A 22,173-nucleotide genomic window follows, 5' to 3' on the forward strand; every position below is an offset into this window, starting at 1 on the left:
GGGGCAAACTGAGATTACCAGCTCCACCAACTCTGATGATGACTCATAACTCCCCCAAACCCCACCCCAACCCCATCCACCTCAAAATTGTCATTTCGTATAAAAACACAGCAGAGAAAAACACAACCTACTCATCACAAGGAAAGAAAACCCCTGCTCTACGAAGCTTACAATCCAGGTGAAGAGATAAGTGGTCAAGACTGACAGAGAACCAGTGATAGGAAGCAGAAACAGCCTCACACCAAGCAAGAGAGAGAGAGGAGGAGATCATGGGGAGTCAAGAGGAGAACTCCTGGGCAGGCCAGGGCACATTGGCCCTTGGGTTGGGGGCATAGTTGGCAAGTCGGGCAGGCATGAGAAGGGTATACCTGGAAAGAGTATCCATGACGCTCAGGTCTGTGAGGTACTAGGGGTCCTTGAATAAATGACACAGGCTTTATGATCCTGAGGGGAAGTCCACAGAGAGAAGATGGAGCTGGAAAGGCAGACCAGAGCCAGACTGAAGGGGCATCTGAATGTCAGGCTGAGGAGTCCTGGCACAATCCTTATACAATAGGAGCATGAAGGACTACTGAAGGAAAGAACAGCAAGATGACCACACAGCTTCGGGAAGACTCCTCAGGGGAAAAAGCAGCGTAGGAAGTAGGAGACAGGTTAGGAGGCTGCCACAGAAACCCAAAGACCTACATGAGGCTGGAGGCCAGGCAAGGCAGAGCTGACTCAGAAGAAAGAGCCCCTGAAGACCAGGGGGATAAGGTCCAGGAAGAAATAGACAGTGGCCTACAGTATTAACCAATGTGAGTGACCAATGCAACAAGGCTCCAGGAAGCCACTGGGGCCCACTGAGAGACAGGTAAGGAGAAAGAATGAGATGAGGAGGTGAAGGCTGAAGGAGCACTCTTTAGGAAATGCTGGAGAATGTTCTAGTCAGGGGATATCATTTGAAAGGAGAGGAAGGTGCCAGACCACTAAAAACAGGAAAAACTGGGAAGGAAAAGATGAGGAGCTACCCTCAGATAGGATAACATACCATGATAAAGCAACCTGGCCAAGTGGGGTTTATCCCAGGATGGAAGGTTGTTCAACTTTGAAAAAATCAATGTAATTCACCATATTAACAGACTGAATAGAAAAACCATATGGTTGTTCCAATAGTTACTATAAAAGTATATGAAAAAATTCAACATCAAGGCAAGATTAAAAAAGAAAAACTCAACAAATTAGGAATGGAAGGGATACTCCCCAATCTGATCAATGGCATACACAAAAACCTACAGCTAACATCATACTGATGTGAAAGACTAAATATTTTCTGCTAAGACCAGGAACAAAGCAAGATTGACCCCTTTCTCACTTTTATTCAGATGGTAGTGGAGGTTCTAGACTATGCAATAAGACAGGAAAAAGAAAAAAAGGCATACAGGTTGGAAAGGAAAAAATAAAACCACCTTTATTTGCAGGTGACATGTAGAAAATACCCCCCAAATTCTACAAAACAGCTACCAGAATTAATAAGCAAGTTTAGACATGCAAGAATACAAGATCACAGGATACTAGTTCAATATATAAAAAGCAACTGTATTTCTATATGTAAGCAATAAATAATCTGACATGAAATTTTTTAAAGTACCATTTAAATATCAGCAAAGCTATGAAATATTTGTGTGGAAACCTAACAAAAAACATACAAACCTGTTCACTGAAAACTATAAAACACTGATGAAAGAGAAAAAAAAAAGACCTGAAAAAATGGAGAGATATACCATATTCACATATTTGGAAAACTCAATATTGTTCAGATGTCAATTCTCTCCAAATTGATGTACAGAGGCAACACAATCATAATCAAAATTCAAGCAGGATTTTTAAAAAGATATTAATAAGCTAAGTCTATAATTTATATGGAAAAGCAAAACAACTAGAATAGCCAAAATTATTTTTAAAAAGATGAACCAGTTGGAAGACTCCTACTACTCAATTTCAAGACTTACTATAAACTACAGTAATTAAGACAGTGCAGTACTGGCATAAGGATAGAAATACAGATCAATGGAATAAAGTTGAGAGTCCAGAAATAAACCCTTCCATTTATGGTTAGTTGATATTTGACAATGGTACCAAGACAATTGAATGGGGGAAGAATATTCTTTTCAGGAAATGATGCTAGGATAACATGATATCTACATGTAAAATAATGAAGTTGGATCTCCTACCTCACACCATATATAAAATTAAAGCAAAGTGGATCAGAGACTTCAATGTAAGAGCTATAGCTATAAAACTCAGAAGAAAACATAAAAGTAAATCTTCATGACCTGGGATTAGGCAATGATTTCTTAGTTATGACACCAAAAGCACGAATGACTTAAAAAAAAAGAGAGATAAATTACACTTCACCAAAATTAGACTTTTGCTCTTTAAAAGGCACCAAGAAAGTAAAAAGACAACCTACTTAATGGGAGAAAATATCTGCAAATCATAGATCATACTTTTATTTTTTTGCAAATATATAAAGACAACTAAAGAAAGGACAATCTTTTCAACAAATGGTGCCAGAAAAATTGGCTATGCATATGACCCACTCAAACCTCACAAAATACACAAAAATTTACTCAAAATTTTTCATAGGCCCAAATGCAAAACCTGAAACTGTTAAACTTTCATACGAAAACATAGGACTTCAGGTTAGGCAGAGATTTCTCATACACTACAGCAAAATCATGATCCATAAAAGAAATGATAAATTGATAAATCTGACATCACAAAAAATAAGAACATTTGTCTTCCAAAAACACTGTTAAGATAATGAAAAGACAAGCCACAGAATGGGAGAAATTGTAAATCACTATCTGATAAAAAAGACTTGTACCCAGAATTCATAAAGAACTCTCAAAAGTCAACAATAAGAAAACAACCCATTTTTTAAAGGAGCAAAAGAGGGGCGCCTGGGTGGCTCAGATGGTTAAGCATCTAGCCTTGGGCTCAGGTCATGATCTCCAGGGTTCTGGAATCGAGCCCCATGTCGGGCTCCCAGCTCAGCAGGGGAGCCTGCTTCTCCCTTTCTCTCTGCCTGTTCCCCTCCCCCTGCTTGTGCTCTCTCTGCCTCTTTCTCTCTCAAATGGATAAACAAAATCCTTTTTTAATAGTAAAAAATAAAAGAGCAGAAGATCTGAATAGATAATTCATCAAAGATGTAAACATGACAAAAAAGCACATAGAAAGATGCTGAAAATCATTAGCCATTAGGGAAATGCAAATTTTTTTTAGAACAATGACATACTACTCAACACTATTAGAAAGGCTAAAATAACATTACAAAATGAAAAGAAAAAAGAACTGCCAACACGGGTACTGTCAGGAAGGTGGGCCAACTGGAACTCTCACACCTTGGGATGAGAAATGAAACATGGTAGAGCCACTTACGAAAACAGTGTGGCAATTTCTCATAAAGTTAAACACGTACTTGCCATGTGACCAGCAACCTCACTCCTAGGTATTTGCCCAAATGAAATGAAAAGTTATGTTTGCACTAAAATCCGTGCAGGAATGTTTATGGGGTATGATTCATCTATAAAATGGAGCGATCTAGTGATAACGCACAACAGCGTGGACGAGTCTCAGATACATGACACGGAGTGAAGGAAGCCACGCTCAAACGGCCACGCGATCACATTTACATGGCATTCTGGAGGAGGTAAAACTGCAGGGACTGCAAACAGCCCGATGATTACCAGGGGCCAGACGGAGAGGCTGGCTGCAAGGGCAGCGGGAGGAAACCTTTCTGGGTGACAGCACTGTCCCATAGCTTGACTGTGTTCGTGGTTACACATCTGTACGCTTCTGTCAAGCCCACAGAACTGCATACCAGAAAGGGTGAAGTCTACTGCTTGTAAATTGGACTTTAAAAAAACCAGTGGCAGTAAGATGTGGGAGGGACTAAAAGAGAGAATGTGAACGCCAGCAGGACAGAGAGCAGCCTCTCCTCTGAGGCCAGAAAGAGGGGCCAGAGTCTATTTCGGGACATGACCCCTGAGGTAATTATCGCCTGGCCGCTGGAGCATCTCAGTCCTAATCCTCCTGGCCTCTCCCGCTGTAATCTGACTCCTACTGCAGCCAGAAGGCCAATAGCAACAGACGTGCAAATCCAGGTAAAACGATGCCCAGTAACCCAATAGGGGTCCAAAGGGCTTTGCCGAGCTTAGTGTGTCTCCGTGGTCCTCTCTCTCATTCACTAAACACAAAACAGGGTGAGAGTTCCCCAGTGCTGGGGTGGGGATCTTGGGCCAGGTCATTGGGAAGGGTGGCTTCAGCAAATTTCACCTGAGAGTGAACAAGTAGGCCATGAATGTGGTTGTTACACACACACACACCACTCCGCAAAAAAGCAGAAATCTGTCCCCAGTTCTCATAGATGCTAAGGCTCCTGGGAAATCATGTGATGAATGGAGAGGAGGCATCAGTAAATTCGGGTGGAATTCTGCTTAAAGCCTTCTTCTAGGAAGGAGTCTGTAGCTTAAAAATGATCTCACACCTCGAGCACAAGGGTCCAAATGCTGACTGGCTTTCTTCCCCACTAACAACAATTTTCAATTACTGAGCCCCTTGCAGACACAGTAAAAGCATAAACCTTGTCCTTATGTAAAAGACTTAATTAGTCAATAATAACAGGTACCATTCACAACAGCAGGGCAACAAGGCCTAGTTACGGGTTTGTAGGTTTTCCTTGCATCGACCTCCAGGGACATATCTAACCGCACGGAACGTGTGCACAGGTGTGTGTGTGTGTGTGTGTGCACGGACATGTACGCCTACACCAGGGAGAGCACTGCGGAGACCCAACAAGACAGCGAACCTCAGCCCTGGGATTCGCCTCAGCATCTGCTTTAAAACAAGCCCAGCAGCCAGTTTGGGTCCAGGTGGTCTCAGGACCACACCGGGAGAAACCCCCGCTAGAGGGGAATGTTTGGAATTCTAGTCCCCGCCCAGAAACCCAGGGGAGATGCCTATGAATATTTACCACTCTGGCGGCAGTGGTGGCGGTGTTTCTAAAACCCCAGCACTTTTGGAAACCTGATCTCTCGCTGCCCAAAGGCTGCAGGTTTGATTTGGCCCAGGGTGAAGCTACGGCGCTCGGCGTGCGCAGCACCTCCTCGTGGAGGCTGAAAGCGATCCCAGCAGCGGGCCTTCGGCCCTGCACACATTACTGCCTCTGACTTTGCAGGAGGCTTGCTACTTGCCACTCCTGGGAAAGGTGCAAGGCAAAGAGCGAGGAGGAACGAACAGGTTTGGAATAGAAGGAAATGAGCTGGAGAAGACCCTCTCACAATTTGCTATCTGGCATGGCTTCTCTCCTGGACGAGTCAGTTTGCCTCTTGCACTGTGATTCATAGGGTGTATTTGGTGGCAGTGACAGTGGCAGAGATAAGGAGTCAGAATACCCCAGGGAACCAGCTTTGGTGATGGAGGGGGGTGAGATGTTCAGTTACATGTGAATTTCAGATAAATAACAATTTTTTTTTAGTGTAAGTATGTCCCATGCAGTATTTGGGACCTATTTATACTACAAAATTATTTGTTGTTCTCTGAAATTGAAATTTAGCTGGGCAACCATATTTTACCTGACAATCCTACGAGGGAGCCTTTTCAAACCCACCCTCCCTCAGCTCTAACAGCCCTCTCCCCTTTGGCAGGGCCCCAGGACTCTGGGGGTGACCCAGCTCTCACTCTACCCTACTCCTTCTTCCAGATTCTTCTCCACCCTCTGCAGATCCTGCACAAACAGACCACAGTGCTTTCTCTTCACATCAAAGTCTGAAATCCCCTCAATTAAGGGCAAAAGCCAAAGCTGGGATCTGATTTTCCAAATCCACCCATCTGGCCACAAGGGTCCAGACCCCCTCTGGGCTGCTGGGGGCTGAGGACCAGCTCCCCACTACTCTGGGTATTAGGAAGACAAGAAAGGTCCTCTCCTGGGACCCAAGCCCTAAAGACAGGTGCAGCCCCTCCCGTTCTAGTCCTTTTTCTATTTGCAAACACACAAAACTAGCAACCAAATGAGTCCCAAATAAAAGGAGCTGACGAGCCTGACAGGAGTCTCTTCCGCCTGCCCCAGATTTCATTTGTTCTACCCGGTGACGGTGGGAAGCTCGGGGACCTCAGCGGAATCCTATTATGATACAAAATACAATAAATCAGGGAAGGATAATCTTAAATTATATACTCTTGGAAGTCACATCAGCTCGGTTCCTTGTATACTGTGCCGTGCTCAATGAGGTGTTAAATGGCTTTTTAAAAATATTACATATTTTTAACTTTTTGAAAAATCATAGTGACGCCTCTTAAAAATTTGTCCCTTATGAAGAATAAAGACTGCTGTATGCTTTTTTGGTGATCAAAGCCGCATTATCTCTGCTTAGGGGCTTTCGTGATGAGAGCCTCTTTCACGGAGATAGATGGTTTATCTCAATGGCTCTGGGCAAACAAGACCGGGCTCTCTGCTGTCTTCATTCCCATGGGGTCCTGCCCAGAAGGCACCTTCTCTTCTCCATTCCAGCGAGGATCCTGTTGCTCAGGGCTTGTCAATCTCTCCTGCTCTGAAAGGCTCTATGTCAGAGATCCCCATACCACATCGTGACACCTGCTCAAAAGCCTGCCATGACTCCCTATCACCAGTAGGGTAAAGCCTCAGTCTCTGAGCTGCCACTAAGACCCTCCAAGCCTCATTACAGGCCACATTCCCCTTCTCATCTCCTACCCCAACCATGTGGGTTACCCACTGTCTCCGGAAAATACCAATTTATAATATGATTTGAAAAGTATAATGTTTATTTAATACAATTTCGCTGTCACTACACGCAGGGCATGAAATATTAACCAATCAATAATTAGCATCTGCTTAATACATTTTTAGGAAAGACAAAAGAGACTAAAATGTAAAGAGAGACAAGTATCTAGGAACGATTGGGTGCATCAATTTACAGCTTTAAAACACTTTCCTGTGTGCTGTCTCACTGCCTCCTCCTCCCGTCCTTCCGAGATAAGCAAGCGGGGCGGTATCACCCCTCTTTCGAGGATACCAAGGCTCGAGGCAGGAGCCCTGTCTGCGGCGACACGGCACAGCGGCAAGCGCTCGATCACAGATTCTCACTCCAAGTGCAGAACTCATCCTACTGTACTGGACGAAGCTGTAATTTATCCCAACCTAATTCAGGCCTACTTTTGCTGTATTCTATTTAATAAAGAAACACTCGACTTTCTTTCACTCTCGCCCTAGGTGCCCCAGGCCTTCCTCATAGATCCTGGTCACATAAAATGGTGCTGATTAGGGACCTGCTCTCGGCCGCAGCCTCCAAAACTCGCTCTCTCCAAGGAACCGCCACTGTGGGTGACGAAGGCCCACCCTGTACCTCGGGGGAGGCCTTTCTCTGGTACAGCTTCTCTTAATTACTTTTTCATTGAGGTATAATTTCTATGCCATACAACTCACTCTTCTAAAGTACATAATTCAGTAGTTTTTAGCGTATTCTCAAGAATTATGCTACCATCACCACTATGTAATTCCAGAGCATTTCAACATCCCCAAAAGAAACCCCATACCCATTAATCACTGCTTATTTCCCACCTGCGCCCCGACCCCCAGCTCCTGTCAGCCCCTAATTCACTTTCTGTCTCGATGGACTTGCCTGTGCTGGACACTTCATAGAAACAGAGGCATGTAATAGGTCACCGTCTTGTTCAGCTACTTTCACGTAGCATAATACTTTCAAGAGCCATCTCTGTTGTGGCGCGTATCGGTTCTACATTCTTTTATGGCCACATGATACCGCACGGAATGGGTACACCACATTTTGTTTCTTTATCCCTCATTTACGGGCATTTGGGTTGTGGTGCTATGAGCATTCATGTGCGAGATCTTGCGCAGACCTACGTTCTCAGTTCTCTTGGGTATATACACCTAGCAGTGGAATTGCTAGATGGTCTGGACTGAATGTTTGTGTCCCTCGGCCCCAAATGCATATGCGAAAATCCTCACCTCAAATGAAATGGCATTAGGAGGTGGGGCTTTAGGGAGCTAATTAGGTCATGAGGGTGGGATTGGTGAACAGGATTCGTGCACTTATAAAAGAGAGTTCAGGGACCCCGGAGTGGCTCAGTTGGTTAAGCGTCTGCCTTCAGCTCAGACCATGATCTCAGAGTCCTGGGATGGAGCCCCACGTTGGGCTTCCTGCTCAGCAGGGAGTCTGCTTTTCCCTCTCCCTTGGCCCCTCCTCCTGCTCGTGCTCTCTCTCTCGAATAAATAAATAAAATCTTAAAAAAAAAAGAAAAAAAGAAAGATCTCAGAGCGCTCTCTCTAGCGCCCCTTCCACCCTGTGAGGACACACGGAGAAGATAGCATCTATGAGCCAGGCAGTGGGTTCTCAGCAGACACTGAATCTATTGGTTCCTTGAACTTTGGACTTGCCAGCATCCAGAACTGTGAGAAATAAATGTTTGTTGTCTATGCCACTCAGCTCTTGGTATTTTGTTATGGCGGCCCGAATGGACTAAGATGCTGGGTCACATGGTAAGTCTACAAGAAACATTTTGAGGAACTGTCCAACTTGTTCCAAAGTGGCTGTGCCATTTTCTACTCCAACCAGAAGTACATGGGGGTTCTGGTTCCTCACATCCTCCCCGACACTTGTTTTTGTACAACTTTTTGATTAAGGCCATCCTAGTGGGAGCAAGACGGTATCTCACTGTGGTTTGGATTTCCTTAAATTTTAAGGCAAATAGTGACAATAACAAGTGAGATAGTGTGTTCTGTAACTCAGAATAGCTGTGCCTTTAGAGAGAGATGGTCACACCGTTCACTTTATATACGTCATCTTTGGTTATGTATTCCTAGGAAGACAGCAGACCTTGTATACTCATTAGAAAGAGAAACAACAGCTTTCACGAAATAGTACTCTCTTGAGCAGGATATCCTCTTAATGCACTCAATAAACACTGACTGAGCACCCATCGCGGAGCCTTGTGCTGGGAGTCTGGGAAAGCTCAGCCCTGGCCGCCTGGCCCCCAGGACTGCAAGTCTGGTGACAGAGTCAGGCACTAGGCACAGAAGAGCTGAGAGGACACGCGTGCCACAGGCTTTGCATTATTCAACTCCAAGTTAGTTTCACAGACACTCGGTTTGCAAAAAATATGGTAGTGGAGACAACAGTCTTAATATGAAGTGTTTTCTAAATAAACAAGAAATAAGTAGAACTTAACAGAAAAATCAGTAATGTAGGTGAGCAAACTATTTGAAGAAATAAAACTCCGAATGACTGACAAATACATGACATTACAAAAATATGAAGCCTCACTAGCAAATGAGAAATACAAACGAAAACAATATTTGCCTATTAAACTAGCAACGCTTTTTTTCATGGTAATGATATTAGCAAGAATGCAAGAGAACAGACACCTTCCATCCATCAGTGGGGATGAGAATTGGTACCACCGTTCTGGAAACCAATTTGGGAATATGGATGAAGAGCCTTAAAAATGTCCATCCTCTCCCCTCAAACACTGTTGGTGAGAATATAAATTGGTGCAGCCACTACAGAAAACAGTATGGCGCTTCCTGAAAAAATTAAAAATAGAAATGCTATATGATCCAGTGATTCCACTACTGAGCATTTACCCAAAGAAAACGAAAACACTAATTCGACAAGACATACGTGCCCCTATGTTTATTACAGCATTTTTCACCAAAGCCAAGATGTGCAAGCAGCCCGGGTGTCCATGGACAGATGAATGAAGATGAATGAAAAAAGATGTGGTATATTTTCACAATGGAATATTACTCAGCCATAAAAAGAATGAAACCTTGCCATTTGTAACAACATGGATGGATCTAGAGAGTATCATGCTAAGTGAAATAAGTCAGAGAAGGGCAAATACCATATGATCTCACTTATATGCAGAATCTAAAAACCAAATGAATAAACAAAAAATGCATACACAGAACCATAAATACAAAGAACAAACGGATGGCTGCCAGGAGTTCGGCGGGGCGGGGGGGGGGGTGGAGGATGGGCAAAATGGGTGCAGGGAAGTGGGAGGTATGGGCTTCCAGTTACAGAATGAATAAGTCACACGGATGAAAGGTACAGCATGGGCGGTACAGTCAATCGTATTATAATGACGCGGTGACAGATGGTAGCTACACTTGTGGTGAGCACAGCACAGGATCGAGTTGTCCAATCACTATGTTGTACGTCTGAAACTAATGTCACATTCCGTGTCAACTGTACCTCAGTTAAAAAATAACATGTTTGTCGTCTTTGACCCACAAGTCAGCCCCTTCCCCAGAATCTCTGCTATGCAGAAATCCACTGGCCTGGACAAGGCTTTATATGCAAGGATGATGCGAAAATTTAACATGAGGAACAGAAATGTTGACCTGGAGAAGAGTTAGGAAAATTATGGAGCTGCAGTCCCCTGAAATATGTCAAGGCCTCTACAATGTTTTATTTGAAGAGGATTTAATAATGTGAGGAAATTTTCAAAATCTAATGTCAAGTGGGGGAGAAAGAGAATACAGAGTTGCATAACTCAACATGATCCCAGTCTAAAAATACGTGAGTGTCAACAGTGGTAGAAGTCTCTAGGCGGCAGGGCATTGCAGGTATTTTTTCAGACATTTTTCTTTAGACTACTGGACACTTTCCAACTTTTCTATTTTATGTATTACTCTTTTTTTTTTTTTAAAGATTTTATTTATTTATTCGACAGAGATAGAGACAGCCAGCGAGAGAGGGAACACAAGCAGGGGGAGTGGGAGAGGAAGAAGCAGGCTCATAGCAGAGGAGCCTGATGTGGGGCTCGATCCCAGAACGCCGGGATCACGCCCTGAGCCTAAGGCAGACGCTTAACCGCTATGCCACCCAGGCGCCCCATATGTATTACTCTTAAAAGACAAAAAACGATAAATTAATATTAAAAAGGAAAAAATACATGCTTTTACTGTGAGCAGGGCCGGCTGCGGAAACTTCTCGGCTCATAGAGGAGATAAGATGAGAATCCAAAGGCCTGCAAAACCAGGCTGAATAAGCCAAATGGGGAAAGAGATTCAGAGATTTGATGGGCCCCTGGGTGGCTCAGTGGGTTAAGCATCTGCCTTTGGCTCAGGTCATGATCCCAGAGTCCTGGGATCCAGCCCTGCATCGGGCTCTTTGCTCAGAGGGGAGTCTGCTTCTCCCTCTGCCTCTGCCTGTCCCCCTGCTTGTGTGTGCACTCTAAGTAAATAAAATCTTAAAAATAAATAAATAAACAAGTCATTCAAGGCCGTGGGAACAAGGAAGGCATTATGGAGAGGGCTCTGGACATGGAACTCAGTGTGGGCAAGATCCAGGCAACCAAGTGGCAGAAACCCCATGAATTAAGGGATGGAGGGACTTCAAAGGGTGCAAGGGAACCCCAGGAAGTAATGCTGACTGGAACAGAACAAGCAAGGGGAGGTGGCCAGAAGGGAGGTGGGGTTCACAGCTACATCGCGAGAGATATCCATGTCTGGGTAAGGAGGTGGCACATGACCCAGGAAGCATTAAAACTCTTGGTGGCTGCATTTCCAAAACTAAAAAGTACGCTAAATTTTCAATTTCTAATATGTGCATTCAATAAAGAAAATTTCAACTCACTGCCCAACACAACCAGTGTTAACTGGTTCATTCCTCCTTCTTTCTTTTTTAATCTCCTTACGGTTTTTTGTTTTCATGAAGCTGTGATCTTACTGTTTATAATTTAATATCCTGCTTTTTTCACTTAACATTATAATATAAGCCTATTCCCCTGTTATTACAACTTCTAATGCTGCAGCCTTTCAGTAGGAAAATGTGATCAGAGCTGCACTTTGGGAATATTAATTTCACAGCTGGGAAGGAAGCGGCAAGGAGGAAGGTGCTAGAAGTAAAGAGGCCGAACAGAGAGCTGGGCAGATGGCACAGATGAGAAGGACCAGAGCCCGAGGAGGCTAGGTGCCCTGCGAAGGGAAAGGGGAACAGAGTTCAGGATGTCCCAAGCAAGCATCTCAGAGGGGTGAGTCTCCAGGGGGAAGGGAAGGGGTTTGGGTTCTTAATCCCTACAGGGAAGTCCAGGGAGGCACTGGTTTCAGGGTGGGCACAATGAGTAAGAGTGTCATAAAGCTAAATGGAAGGAAGAGATTCAAGCAAGAACTGGAGAGCCCACAGTCAGGCGCTGTGGGAGAGGCTGAAGAGATAAGGAGAAATCCGAGATAAGGAAGAATCCACAGGTGAGCTCGGAGAGAGAGTAGTAGAAGAGGAGCCCAGACTGCAAAGGCGTAAGTCATAAAGGGCCGTGAGGGCGACAGTAGTGAAGTGACTCTTTCTCAGGGAGCTTGGGAGAAAGCGTGGGTTGTTACAGCTTGGGTGGATACAGCATGGAGCGGAGGGAGAGGCAGGAGAACGGTTTATCCAAAGGCAGAGGGACGGAGTCCTAAAGAGCGAAGGACAGCACTCCATCAAACAGCAGGGCAGTGCTGTCCACGATGGCAGCCACCACCCACGAGGGCCACAAGCCCTTGAAACGTGGCGAGTCTGAACTGAGATGTGCTGTAAGTGTAAAACTTACACCAGAGTTTGAAAGAATGTTTTATATTAATTACATGTTGATAGGCTATTCTGGATATACTGGGTGAAAAAAAAAAGATATTGTTCAAATTAGTTTCATCTGTGTTTTTTGTTGTTTTTCGTTTTTAATTTTTTGGCTACTGGAAAAATTAAAATTACGTGTGCAGCTCTCATTATATTCCTGTCGAACAGCACAGCTGGCTGTAGAGCAAAGGGGAGCAAATCGAGAGGGACCTGGAACCCGCCATCATCGCGGGCTGATTTGCAGAATATCAAACTGGTGTTTGGGAAAACTGAGCAATCGGTGAATCTACCTAGAGCCCCACCCTTGGGCCTCAGAGAGACTGGCCTCCCTTCCTGTCCTTTAGGGGGTCATTTTCCTGAGGCTCACATTCATTCATCTGCCGGGCTCAGAACTCACTTTGGATGGTGCTCTCCACAGCTGCCACTCGGTCTGGCTTTGGGGCATAAAATGTAAAGGAGAAAAGGGAAGGGGTGGGTGGGGGCTAAGGCTCACCCATAAGACCCCAAGGGACAAGAAGGTCTCGGATGGAAGCCCAGGTAGAGACTGAGACAGCAGCGGGACCAACTAGCACGTCAACTTCTCCAGCACGTCATGTAACTTGGGGCTTTTGGGAAAGTAGATGGATTTAAAACCATGGGTTAAAGGGGCAGCCTAGGAGCAATGAGTGAATGTCCGGAAGCAGCGCAGTGTAGAAAAAGGACTGGGGACTTAGGAAGCTAAGTTCTCATCCTGGATTCGCAAAAAAAAAAAAAAAAAGAAGAAGAAGAAGAAGAAGAAAGAAAAAAAAGAAAAAGAAAAAAATTATGTTGTGTATCTATAAAACTAGAGAGGCAATGGGTGAAGGCCAAGGTCTGTGCCACCTGGGACAATTCACGGAGTAGCCACAGCCTGAGTCACCGGCTGCTCCGGCGGGACACTTGTCCTGACCATATTACCACGAATGGAGGTGCCACTTGCAGGATACGAAATCCCCGACTTCAAATATTCTGTTCCCAGTTCTCCTGAGATGCAATGGAATGCTCAACACTGCAGCATAGAGACAGCTGCTTACAGCTGGAAGTCCCACACGGGTCTCCCTTCTGACCCATGCAGGATCCATGGGGAATCCCAGAGGAAGCTGGGGTGCCTCAGAACCCGTGTCAGGCAAGGGCCTCCCCACCCACCAAGGGGTGGGGATCACATGTACAAATGCAGATACATTCCCACCCGAACCAAACCAAGGACGCAAGTTGGGGTGGAGGGAACAGGGGTGACAGAGAGACTGGTCTGGCAGGAGTGCCTTGGAAAGCCTTTCTAGAGAAGCTGGGTGGTGGGTCCGCTCACGAATGAACTGCTCCCCATGCAGTTCTCTCATCTCTGGGGTAAGGAAGAGTTTGCTTTGTGGCCTGGCAGGAAGTTCGATGGGCTAGCAGTTTATTTATAATCCAGTGCAAATTAGATTTCTTCCTCCAAAAAATCTCATCTTGGAGAACAATTATCCAGCGCCCCCCTCCCCAGCTCCCCCCCAGCTTCCTCCTCCCCCTTCCAGGAAAGTCAGACAGGCTTTCATTGTTCCAGGTGAGCCGTGGTGACAGATGAGGATGATGCCAGGCTGTGTAGGTGGAAGGAAGGGGCTGACAAAAGGCTGGAATCGGATTCAGGGGGAGAGAAAAGAGCACCACCAAACCCAGAGTTCTGCTTTCCACCCTGCACAGGTGAGGTGCGAGCTCTCCTCCTGCCTCTCCACCAACCTCCGCCCGCCCTCCCTCCGGGGCCCATTTTAGGTCTGCTGAATTTGGAAGGAAAACAGAAAAGCTCAAGAGAAAGTGAAACTACCATTACCCTGCTTACCTAACCTTGACTTGGTAGCGGAACACGCTATGGGGCTGTGTCTGTCTGTGTGGAAGGCCCAGGCACCCCATGCACAACCCAGGGCTGAGGGGAGCCCTGGCGCTGCTCAGGACAGGGCACGCCTGCCCAGCTCTATCAGGGGCCTCAGCAGAGATTCGGGGACTCCGGAGGCTCCCCCACAGACTGCCTACAGAGAAAGGCAGGGAGAGACAACGGAAGGAGCCCTGTGCTGGAAATCAAGGGACCCGCGGGCTGGCCTTGTGGCTTTGGGCAAGTCACAGCACCTACTGGAATCTCAAAGCCCTCATCTCTAAAATGGAGCGAAGGTCACGAATACCGGTGCTAATAAAATCCTGGTGCAAACACTCTACCCACGTAAAGCCCCAGAGCTGGGCTGGCCATGCCGTGAGTAGCTGGAGCGGCGAGAGCTGGACAAAAGCCCCGTGGGGCTGGCCATGCCTCCTTCGGCTTGCTAGCACGTCGTCCTCCTCCTCCAGGACGAGCGGACACACAGCAGGCACTCACAAATGCTTGCTAAATGAATAAATGGATGAAAAGGAAGTTGAGGGCTGCTGGGCACTTTCAAGGCCTTGAATATTGCAGCTCACATGAGAAGACAGTCCAGACCCCCAGCAGTCTTTGCCTCGGACACTGAGCATACACCCAAGGCAGGAGAGGGGGCACAGGACCCCCATCCACAAGGCTGCCAAGGCCTGAGTCAGAATTAAGCGAAACGCGGATGACACAGCAGAAGAGGGACAAATATAGCACTAACTGCCACGCCACTAAGGGCCTGGACGGGGCTTCCAGCAGGGTGATGAGCTGTGAGACAAATCTGTGTGTCCCTGTGAGTGGGGTGCAAGCTCAGGTGGGCTGGGAACTGGATCTGGGTGTAGTGTTGGGGAGTCCCTTCCTGGCTGGCTGACCGTGGGTCTGTCACTGAGAAATCCCCGGAGGCCGAGCCCCTGAGGGAAATGGCGCTCGTGGCGAGGCTGGGTGAACAGCAAAGGACCTGGATTACCTCAGGCCCAGCCCTTCTCCTCCCTGGCTCGGCTACCTCAGCAAGTCCTCTGGGGCCCAGGAAGTTTCGTCTTATGTAAAACAGGAGAACGTGACCCCATGGGTCCCAGCTGCTTCCCAAGGGCCCTGACATCTTGGGAGCCTTCTCTGTGGTGTGACTCAGCGTACCAGAGAGAAAACCAAGAGTTGGCCCTGGTCCAGTCACTGCTCACTCCCAGCCATCCTGCTAACGAGGGGCAGGAAGGGCGACTAGGGCTGACATTGAGGCCATGAGGTATGAGGAGCTAGAGGTAAGTCCTCCCCAGGGCCAAGGGAAACTTATCCTGGCTGCCGAGGGGTGAGCCATTAAACTCAGCCACTACTGATGCATGCCTATAAAAAGCTCCCTGTAGGAAGAGTGTGGCAGACATTCATTTGCAGACTGCCCTCCCCACCCTTACTGTCCAGAAACATACTCTCAGCTTGAGGTCCACCTGGTGAGCTCTAGATTATCACACCACCGCCTCTTACCACATCCCTTTAGAGTAGATCACTGACATTAACCTTTCTTATTTTAAAAATCCATTTTTTTAAAGGCTATGGCAAAGACTGTTCATGGTCTACCTAAATTCATTCTCCCCTTCTTCAAAATAACACATAGTAGCTGGGCACGCAGCTGCCATCCTTGCAGCCATATGATGACGCTCAGGTCAAAGGGATGTGAGTGGAAGCAACGTGTAAGACTCTCCATCATCGGCCCTGGACCAACACCTTTTTGCACTTTCTTCTGGACCGGAACATGGGCAAGCTCCATCCTCCTCCACACAGTGGAGATAATGTCCTTGTAGGTGGCAGAACAACCCCACGGAACTGAACCATGTCACTTCAACTCTATTACCTGAGAAAGAAAGAAACTCATCTCCTTAAAGCCACTGTATGTGGGGCGCCTGGGTGGCTCAGTCAGTTAGGCGTCTGCCTTCGGCTCAGGTCATGATCCCAGGGTCCTGGGATTGAGCTCCTCTTGGGCTCCCTGTTCAGCAGGGAGTCTGCTTCTCCCTCTCCCTCTGCCTCTCTCTGCAGCTTGTACTGTCTCTCTCAAATAAATAAATAAAATCTTTAAAAAAAAAAAAAAGCCACTGTATCTTGGCGTCTCTGCGTTACACAGCTTAGCCTTTACCCTGCCTAACGGAACTGCAAACAGCAGAGATTTCTAGATCTGAGCATCCAATGGCAGCCTGAGCCCATCCTTCCTCCTCCTCTCTTAATACTTGCTCCAGTGCAGAAGCGAGAAGGCATGACATGCAGAGCACGTAAGATGAAAGAAGGCAGGATGGGGTTGGAAGTGTGAACACGGGAAGGCCACTTGAAAAACAGTGGACGGTTTCTGAGGTAGTGGTCCTGACAAGAGCTGGGCCCGAGCCCAGACGCCAGTGCAGAGACAAAGCAGACAGAGCGGCTGGGTTCTCAGGGGCGGAAGGAGGTACAGTGGCTGCACTCGGCAAGCTGGGAAACAGAGGCCCAGAGGAGAGAAGGAGCAGGCTCTGGGTTATCTCAAGGACGTGAAGCACGGTATGGGGAAAGTACGTGGGATCTGGTGTCCGAAGACCTGGGTTCAGGTCTCAGCTTACTTATTAGGCGAGCGGTGTTCACTGAGTAACATCCCCTAGTCAGGCCGAGATTCTTCTATAAAACAAGGATGTACTATCTACTTCTCAGGGATGTTGATAAACTAAATAGGGCAATCGTATAAAATGTCCAAAAAGCAATGATCTTCCACTGCCTATCTGGGTTTAGATATAGTGAAGTCAAGAAACCGAGGACCCAACCAATCCATCCGCAGTGCCTGAGGGGAGTAGGGAGGGGACAGACATCACCTGTACTTGTCAAGTGCCTTAAAGCACCAGGAACAGTGCTCGGTGCTTGTCCCAGAGCATCTCCCAGGGAAGGTGACACATGACCAGACCTGTGAGGGTTCCGGCCGGAGGCCCCACGGCATTGTGCACCTGCAGCCCAGGCTCAGAGGATGGGCAAGGCCTGGGGGCAAGGCTGCTGCTCCCATGCCTCTTGGGCAGCACCTCAGGGGCTCCACCCATAAGGGGAAGAGGCCCCCAAAGATAGGGACCACCCCTGCTAGAGAAGGGGCTCCTCTCCTCCGTCCAGAGGCTCTTCAGGCTCTTGCCTGGGGACAGTAGCCCTTCCCTAGAGAGTCCACATGTCCTTTACCTAAAAGCAGGGAGCTGGGAGGCATTTGGAAAGCCTCTAACTCAGGAATGAACAAAGACTCAAGCTTCTCGGCAGGCTCTCGGCTAACCGCCAGGCCTGGGCCAGCACCGGCTTTTGAAAACCTTATGTTCCCTGTCCGATGGGCCCTCAGCGTTTCCATGCAGCGTATGCAGGAAAGCGAGAGTTGTCTGAGTACCTCGCCTCAGGAGTAGCTGGGCCTTGGGCTCAGACTGAACTGTGGGCACAGTGCAGGATTTTGCAGGGGTTGGGGCAGCGAAGTCTCTGAGGTCTAGAGTAGGACTAGAACCGCCCACATTCCCCTTTTATCCTTGGGCCTGTTTTCCTCTTTCTCTTCTACAACTCAAATTCCTTCTTTTCTTCACAAAATAATTTGAGTTGGTGGAGGAAACTGAAGAGAAACCCAGCCCTTGCCTGGCCCCGTAGGCTGTCCCTTATAGCCGCCCCCCACCCTCTGATGAGCCCACCACACAGACCCTTGGGCCCTCAACCCGTCTGGCCAGTGTCCGTCTGCCGAGGGGCGTGTCCAGGATCCTTTGTCTTCTCCTGAAGGTGACTTCCTGTGCCGGCTTAAAGCCTTGTCTCTCCCTTAGTTCATCCCCATGTTCCCTGCTACCACGCTGACCTCTCTTAGTCCCAGGTGCTTACACCCACCCCAACCCCACTGTGACAAGCCCTCGCCTCCTCACTGATCCTCAAAGACTCAGCACACTCTGCTCTGTACCCCGGAACGTGGGCATTTCCCAGGAATGCCATGGGATCCGGGAAAACATCACGATGGCCTGTGGGGCGGCATCTCAACCCCCGAATGACATGGCCATGCTGAGAGCACCCAGACCACAGGAGCCTGGAGAGTGTTTTCTCCTCCCCACCTGGAGGAAGCGGAGTCCCTCCCAGGACTGAGGTGGAATGGAAAGAGCCTGAGTCCTCAGCGAGGCAGACTGGCGCAGAACCCAAGCCAGCAATACCAGATGCTCTCATCCCGGGGCCACGTGACACACCTGGGATGACAGAGCGTGACAGCTCGAGAGGAGAGGAACGCAACAGCCCCTACCCAGCCACGAAAACCCCCCAGGTGCCCTGCCCCACACCAGCAACAAGGGCAGGAAAGCCCGGCCAGGCTCACGGCTGGCATCAGCCATTCCTATGGTCTGCTGTGGATCGAGGGCTGCACCAAGAAGCCACCACGGGCAGGAAGCCTGGGCAGGTGCAGCCTTTGTAGTCCCCTACTTGAAGCGAACCAGCACTCCCCTCATCAATCAGCTTTGCAAGCCTGAAGGTTTATCAACAGGCCTTTCCTAAGGAGGGCCACAGCTACAGCAGAAACAGAGCCTGGCGAAGCCTCCTTGGACCCTGGAGCAGCTGAGCCCTGACCAGCAGAGGGGAGGGCGCAGGTGCTCAGAAACGTGGGCGCTGCAGCACTTGGCCACAGGTTCTCTCCTGGCCAGTCAAGGCCTTCACGCTGAGAAGTATCCACAGAAAATGACCACAGGGTTGGCCAGATAGCTCTCTGGGTGCCTAGACCACATCTCACAGAGCCTCAGAACCCCACCCAGCGCCTGGCACGTGGTAGGCACTTGATAAGCATTTGGTGAGGAAGAGAATGGCAAACACGTCAAGGAATGACTGGCTTACCCTAACCATGGCCATTTTGAGGCAGCAGATATGTACACAAGGATCACAGGCCAATTTGACCTCAGTATGAGCTCAAAATAATTAAGAGAGGAAGTCTGCTACAAATCACCCAGTGCATTCCAAACTATCAAATGCATTTAGAAATTCTCTGCTACTTGGTATTAACCATGCCCACTGGCTTCCTTGCTTAATGCAGCTAACTGGACGGACACCCAGAGGGGTGGGGAACTCTCTTGGAGCCTACGAGTCTCAGCTGGGCTGCTCCAGGAACCACAACAGGACGGGGAGCGCGGGGGCTGAGAGAGAGACAGATTCTCCCCACCCCACAGCAGGTCTCACAGCAGCTGCCCGCCTCACAGATGCCCCCCTACCCTGAAGGGCCCTGGGAGCTGGGACAGAGGTCCTTGTGAGTGCCTCAAGTGCTAGCACGAGCCACCTACACGAACACAAAGCTGTCGCCTGGCACTTGCAGGGCTAGTCCGGCTTGCATCAGTGACCCTCGCTGAGCCATGGAACTTGGCCAGCAGCCCCCCAGTAGCACAGGACCAAGCCTGAGGGAGCACAGGGCCCGGGCTGGAGTCCAATCCCATTTCTACTGCAGTCACTGGGGAACCTTAGGACACATCTCTTGACCTTTCAGTGCCTATAAAATCAGGGTAGGACTTTCTTGTATTTGATGGAGACGTTTCTTCTGATGGTTATGGTCAACTCCCAACTCTACATATTGAAGGAATCAAATCAGTGTGGCTGGCCCCATGAGACAGGCTCTTTCCCAGTCCCTCCTCGTCCTCATGCCCCTAATGCAGCAGTATTCCCAGTCTTGAATGTCTGTAGCATGTCTCAGTATTTCCAGTCTGCAGTCCTCTTTGTGTCTACCCTTCTTTGCAACTAGAGACAGCTGATTCTTCCTTCTCGGTGGCGGGGAGGAATAGTGTTGCATGATGGTTAGCCACTTCCTAGCTGTGTGGCCTTGAACAAGTTGCTTAACCTTGCTGTGCCTTGTTTTCTTTGTCTGTATAATGGGATTCTAACTGCACCCGCCGCGTTGGGTTGTCATGAGGATCAGATGAGGTTATACCTGCATACTATACGCACTCGGTAGACCCACATGGCGGACGCTGGGGCATCTCTCCTTGTCAACTTCAGCCCGGGCTTTTTCAAGTTAGCCCCACCCTCTCTCTGTCCCCCAAGGTCCCCTCCCCCACTGACACGTCTACCCCCACCACAGTCCCTTCTCCAGGGCAGTGCATCTGTTCCCAGGGGAAACGGCCCAGATCTGGTTAGTGTCTGCTCACGGCCACGGAGTCCAAAGTTGGAGATGGATTATGTCCAAGTCTCTGTGTGTGAAAGCATGCACGCATGTATCAAGATCCTGCAGATATAAACAGCTCTACCTCTGAGAAGGAAGCACACACTCATTTTTCCTCAGTGGACGACAAACAGAGATAAACCAGGCTCGGAGCTTTCCTAGGTCCTGCTGCCAGTAATTGCAGCCAAGAGGGCTTTCCACAGGGTGTCCTTCCTGGAAACTCTGGGCCCCTACAGTCAAGTGTCAAGGCATCACCCCCACATCACCCCAGCCTATTCTGTCTCTGGGTTCAGCCACCCATCTGGGACAGGCCCCTCTGTTCAGACCAATCTGGAAAGGAAGGATATTTACAACCCAAGGTCAGCAGGCACCATCTTGCTTTCCTGAGAAAGAATGTCTGCAGTTAAGAGTTTGCCCCAAGAGTGCAGGAGGGGCCAGAGGGGTGAGAGGTCTCTGGCAGGCTGGCCATTCTACGGGCTGATTTCATCCTTCAGTGTCTCCTGAGGCCCTACTGTGTGCTGGGCATCTGGCATCCGGGGATGCTGGACGGGGCACTCACGTGGCATGTGAAAAGCTAGCAGTGAACACCTTGCTCATCTATCCACATCAGCAGCTGTTCTGGTGGTTCTTAGGCACCTGCCATGAGGAAATTCGGCAGAGTTCCACGGCCGGGCTCCCTGCAGGCCTTCAGAGTAATAGTGGGAGTCCTGGTGGTGACAGTGACGTGGGGGTTCTTAACTCAAAGGTCGAATTCTCTCGTGGCTGTTAGGGGTGTATGTGCAGAGGACAAGTCCTCAATCTGCCTGCTCTCCAGGGCAGAGGGCTGCAGTGGGGGACAGGGGGATTCAAGGACTGCCTGGCCCTTCTGCCTGTTTCAGCAGGACTGTGACTAACGTGGTCCTCGGTTTGGAGGTCCGCAGGACCAAAGAACAAGGAAACACCCCAAGTGCAGCAAAGGTGGTCGCCGTTAAGCTAAGCAGGCTCTGGACCCTGGCACTTCGGTAAGAGAAATCAGAATTTCTTCTGAGGACTGTAAGTTCTCTCTGTCCAAGGCCAGGGCCTCCCAGTCCAGGCCATATGTTTTTGAGAAATGCTTCATTAGAGGGAGGAGACAATTGTTTCTAGAGGCCTTTCTTTCAGTAGAGGCCTCAGGACATAACCTGCTAAGGGGAAATCACAGTCCGCCAACGGCCACCCCGCCTACCATGTGCATGCCCAGTGAGGTCTAAAACACATAACGACGAACCTCTCAACCTTAGCCCCACGTGCCCCCAGAGGAAAGGGGGCCAAGTGAGCTAAGAGGATGAAGTGGCCAGAAGGAGAGGCTGGAGAAGAGAAGTCTGGGCAGGCAGGTGGGAGGAACCAGCACCAAGCCCTCAGCAAGAAAAGGGCAGGAAGAAGATGTTTCACTGAAATATTCCCAAAGCCTAATTTTAGACAATAGCTCCTTTCTCTATCAGCTTTCTTCCCAGAATTAGGATTCGCATCTGGTGAATTCCCGTCATCCCCTGGGGAAGTTT

General features: G+C 48.4%; 1 protein-coding gene across 1 annotated transcript in view; it reads right to left on the minus strand.

Moving 5' to 3' along the window:
* The window catches only part of ADCY5 (adenylate cyclase 5), a gene marked incomplete at its 5' end in the record, with an annotated part of 144,622 nt that overhangs the window by 61,934 nt on the left and 60,515 nt on the right, over positions 1 to 22,173 (minus strand). The gene's annotated exons all lie outside the window — the stretch shown is intronic.

The sequence above is a fragment of the Ursus maritimus genome, unplaced genomic scaffold (assembly GCF_017311325.1).
Source record: "Ursus maritimus isolate PB19 unplaced genomic scaffold, ASM1731132v1 scaffold_4, whole genome shotgun sequence".
Classification (NCBI taxonomy): domain Eukaryota; kingdom Metazoa; phylum Chordata; class Mammalia; order Carnivora; family Ursidae; genus Ursus; species Ursus maritimus.